We start from the raw sequence: 5,602 nt of genomic DNA on the forward strand, positions 1-5,602 counted from the left end.
GAGAGAGAGAAGAATGAGCAGGAAGAGGAGAGAGGGAGACAGATAAAAAAAAAAAAAAAGAAAGAGCGGAGAAATGAGAGAGGAATAGGAAATAGAAGAGAGACACATAGGGGGAAAAAAAGGGTAGAAGTAGAAAAGGGAGAGAGGAGGTGGAGGAAGAGGAGAGGGGGAGAATGGAAAGATATAGGCAGAGAGAGAAGGAGAAAAAGGAAAGAGACAGGGAGTGCAAGAGGAGAGAAAAAAAGAAATAGAGAGAGGGGGGAGAAGGAGAAAAAGGGAAGCAAAAGAGAGAGGGAAAGGAGGAGAAATGATAGTGAGAGAAGCCAAAAGAGAAAGAAAGAAGAAAGAGAGGAGTGGGGGGGGGGGAGTAGAAGACTAAAAGGCAGAAGAGAAAAAAAGTGAGAGAGGAGAAGGAGAAAAGAAAGAGAAGGAGAGGGAGAGAGAAAAAGAAAAGAGAGAAAGAAAGAAGGGAAGAGAGGGCGAATGAGAAAAGAGAGAAGGGAATAAGAAGAGAGGCAGATAAGAGAGAAAGATAGAGAGCAGATAGTGGGGGAGGGGTGGTATATAGTAATAGTAGTATGGTATATCTTGTATAGAGGAATAACATCAGCATCAGTCAGCACTGCCTGGCTCCATTTACATAATTCATTCTATTATTATTATTTTTATTATTATACAGTATTTTTATAGCACCAACAGTTTATGCAGTGCTTTACAATGTAGTTACCATCTAACGTGACATTCTGATTTATTTATACATGGATTCCATATCGGGGAGGGATCAGAAGGGTTAAACTTTATTTTCTGCCATATCCCGGCACCCTATTAGATGGCGATCGGTGAGAGGCGTTGGGTTAGCGGGATTGTTGTACTTTGTATGTGATCAGATATGTGACCTTTAGATAAAGCACGCTGACCTTTATGTAACTGTTTGCTGTATTTTCTCAGAATCCCGGAACATTGATAACTGAGCCAATCTAGTATTTCCTATTCTTGTTCTTCCCGAGAACTGCTATGACCATTATATAATAGGGTAAGGAGCAAAGTGCAATAGCAGAAAGTTATAACTCAGCTTTCAGAGACAATGATCCGTATACTTTGTGTATCATTGCTCTTCCACTGCCTTAAAGTATATCAAAATCCAAGAACAAAAAATTAATATATTGCAGCTTACTGGCCCTTAAATGTGATGGCTGCATTCGTTTTACAATTTTCAGGCTCGATTTCCCTTTAGTTTTATCTGGTGATCCTGCCATAACCACACTTCCTGCCCTAGGATGACAACACTCACATTTTTTGCATTTCAAAAAAATGCTACATTTTCTGCTTTTGTTGACTGCTAGGAATGGGCTGTCTGTTCGGGTCGAACATGAGTTTGACTCGAACATTGGCTGTTCGCCCGTTTGCCGAATAGCGAACAATTTAAAAGTGCTCATTTTAAAGGCTTATATGCAAGTTATTGTCATAAAAAGTGTTTGGGGACCCGGGTCCTGCCCCAGGGGACATGGATCAATGCAAAAAAAAGTTTTAAAAATGGCCGTTTTTTCGGGAGCAGTGCTTAAAGTGAAACAATAAAAGTGAAATATTCATTTAAATTTCATACCTGGGGGGTGTCTATAGTATGCCTGTAAAGTGGCGCATGTTTACAACAGTTTGAGAGCAAGATGACATTTCTAAAGGAAAAAAAAAGTCATTTAAAAGTACTAGCGGTAGCGTCGGCTGCTATAATGAATTATCGGATCTCTGCAATACTCATAAAAGTCATTGAAAAAAACGGCCTGGGATTCCCCCAAAGTGCATTACCAGGCCCTAAGGGGAACCCCGAACCAAAATTAAAAAAAAAAAAAATGCGTGGGGGTCCCCTCAAATTCCATACCAGGCCCTTCAGGTCTGGTATGGATATTAAGGGGAACCCCACGCCAAAAAAAAAAAAAAAAAATGGCGTGGTGGTCCCCCTAAAAATCCATACCAGACCCTTATCGGAGCACGCAACCTGGCATGCAGCAGGAAAAGAGGAGGTGACGAGAGAGCGCCTCCCCCTCCTGAACCGTACCAGACCACATGCCCTCAACATGGGGAGGATGTCGGGTCACTCGGTTACGTAACGGGTGACCCCGCCCCCCCTCTGACACCACGGGGAAAGCCATAGGGGAGTCCTCGTGAAGTTCCAGAGCATCAGAGGGGGCGGGGTCACTAGGTGGCCCCGCCCTCAGTTATATAAGAAGATATCAGAAGAACAGAAGCGTCACACTGCGGGAACCTCCCATGGATGCGGATCGTCCGGAGAACGAAGCGGGGAAGAAGTAGCCGGAGGAAGATGTGGACGAGAAGACCGAAGGAAGAAGCAGAGGATCGGAGGAAGAAGAGGAAGAAGCGAGGGAAGAACAAGATAGAGGAAACCGAATGAAGACCAGAAGAAGATGGAAGAAGAAGCGGGGAAAGAAGACAATAAAGAAATTGTCAAAAACCATAACCATTTCACACGGGGGGGGGGGCAGGGATCTGGGGGTCCCCTAGTTAAAGGGGCTTCCAGATTCCGGCAAGCCCCCCGCCCGCAGACCCCCACAACCACTGGGGAAGGGTTGTGGGGATGAGACCCTTGTCCCCATCGACATGAGGACATCCTCCCCATGTTGAGGGCATGTGGCCTGGTTCAGAAGGGGGGGGCACTCTCTCGTCCCCACCTCTTTTCCTGAGGCCTGCCAGATTGCGTGCTCGGATAAGGGTCTGGTGTGGATTTTTATGGGGACCCCCACGCCATTTTTTTTTTTTTAATTTTGGCACGAGGTTTCCCTTAAAATCCACACCAGACCTGAAGGGCCTGGTATGGAATTTGGGAGGACCCCCACACATTTTTTTTTTTTTAATTTTGGTTCGGGGTTCCCCTTAATATTCATACCAGACCCAAGGGGCCTGGTAATGCACTGTGGGGGAATTCCAGGCCGTTTTTTTCAATGACTTTTATGAGTAATACAGAGACCCGGCAATTCATTATAGCAGCCAGCGCTACCGCTAGTACTTTTAAATGACTTTTTTTTCCTTTAGAAATGTCATTTTGCTCTCAGACTGTTGTAAACAAGGGAAAAATGCACCACTTTACAGGCATGCTATAGACATCCCCACAGGCACGAAATTTTAAGGAATATTTCACTTTTATTGTTTCACTTTAAGCATTATTAAAATCACTGCTCCCGAAAAAACGGCTGTTTTTAAAACTTTTTTGCATTGAAACATGTCCCCTGGGGCAGGACCCGGGTCCCGAAACCCTTTTGTATGACAATAACGTGCATATTAACCCTGAAAATTAGCACTTTTGATTATTCAGGTTCGTGTCCCATAGACTTAACGGTGTTCGCGTGTTCGAACAAATTTTTTGCATGTTCGCATGTTCTGCTGCAAACCGAACCGGGGTGGGTGTTCAGCTCATCCCTATTGACTGCACTGGAGTGCACTGCACTGATGTGAACTAGGGCCAGTGGAATACATGTTAAACGTTGTCCAGGCTTTTGATGAATCCTGGCTCTAAGGTGCGCAGGCAGTCCTTCTCAATGTATGGTCACCGCCCGCCTCCCTTCCTCGAGAGCACAATCTTCCAAGTTAGCACAGAGCATGTAGAGGAACAAAGGCTCCAATAGTGCGCTATCTTTTAAAAATTGGTTTATTGCATAAAATCTCTAGTTGGATGTACAAACATCATGACACAAAACACTTGCCGGCAATAAAACTCAAAACACCCATACCTCCGGGGTCACATGGGGCTTGATGACGTCAGTGCGGAGCTCCGCCCGACATGTTTCGTCATACGTGACGTCATCCAGGGGTACGGGCAACGCGCTGAGCCATCACCGTTTATGCACACAGAGAGACAACCGAGCCTCGTTTTCACGAAAATTAAAGAGACAGTCAAGCCCCAATTTTGATGAAGAAATTAGATTTTTTTTTATTGGATATGTTTTATAGCAGAAAGTAAAAAATATTGTTTTTTCAAAATTGTCTGTCTATTTTTTTGTTTATAGCGCAAAAAATAAAAAACCGCAGAGGTGATCAAATACCACCAAAAGAGAGCTCTATTTCAGTACAGCGTCGTACGACCATGCAATTGTCAGTTAAAGTAACGCAGTACCATATCGCAAAAAATGTATCAAAAGCATAAACCGCACTGTGTTGTAGTGAGAAAAAATTATTAAGCAGCCAACACAGCCGAAGACAAACAGCACAAATACCAAAAAAGAAAAAAATGCAGCACTTAAATGTACTATAGAACAGTGACAAATAGTATATTGTGTGACCAACAATACTAAAAAGACATAGGTGATAAAGTGCACCACGTGGGGAAATGATGTCATAGCAGGAAAAGGTAAAAACCAAAAGCCTTGATATCAATTAACAATGTCCGTAGATGAGCATTTCTGAGATATCATTAGAACAGAAGACATCAATGAAGACATGTTGATAAAGAAATCTTGTGAAGGGCCCACCACCAATTGCATGAAGGCTTACCGGAAACGTTGGACTTAAAGGGACATATACCTCTTAAGTCAAACAGCCTTGTGGTGATAAACTCCCTTTGGGATAAAAAACCATCGGCAATCCAGATAGCTACAAACACAGTAAGAACTTTGAACGGTACTGGTCACCAGTATGCTCCCAATGGACGAGCAAATATGGTTCAGATTGAGAGGTGGACAGCCCAGAGGAGATTCACATGCTCACACGATGAAACCAAAAATGGAAGGAAGGTTCCACATTGTGTGATAACGTTTTTTAAATAGTTTTTTTAATAAAAGAAGGTAAAAATTGGACACTCACATTTCGGATGCAATCAACGGTTAAAAGAACATAAGAAGGGCACAGTGGTGATGGCAGAACTGGATTTAATGCGTTTCGTCTGATTAGACGTCCTCTGGGGTGTGAATAACTGCCGCCACCAATGTGCTTATATAGGTAGTGTGGCCCCAAATTGAATCACCTACTAACCGGAAGGGGGGTAAATCTTTTGGCGGGGAAGTAGGTAAAACTTAGCAACATCTAATGACCAAATGCGATATTTTAAGTATAATAGGAAATTCCTATGATATCTAGACTACAAAGAATAGCCTAATACCATTTGATTTTTGCCGTATTTTTATGAAGACGCCCCGTAGAGTTTGCATTCAAACTGTCATTCTGCTTTTAGCTGTAGAATGACCTTGTAGTATACAGAACATTGGCAGAGTAAATATAATCAGCGTGAATTCTTGTTTTCTGAACCCGATTTTCAGCTTTTCTCCATTCACACCCCTTTAATCATATTTATATTCCGTTGGATGTCAGGTTTGCTTGCCGTTGGTTACTGAATATAATTGCTCTCCAGCTTGTTAAATCGGCCTCCCCATTTAAAAAATGTTTCTGCGGGGAAAAAAAAGAAAAAAGAATGTGGAGGCCGGTGTCATGCCGTAACTTTTACGTTAATTGAAATTTGGATCCTGATCTTAACGATACGATGGTAGGCAGTGCAGACACGAACCTTTCCAGAAGAAAAAAATAAAGACTTACAGAGACTGGGAAGTTAATTAGCGAGATGGTGTGATACGGGGCAACTGTCACTTCAATACTGTGTGTA

This window comes from Aquarana catesbeiana, linkage group LG06 (genome assembly GCF_042186555.1).
Source record: "Aquarana catesbeiana isolate 2022-GZ linkage group LG06, ASM4218655v1, whole genome shotgun sequence".
NCBI classification, from domain to species: Eukaryota; Metazoa; Chordata; class Amphibia; order Anura; family Ranidae; genus Aquarana; species Aquarana catesbeiana.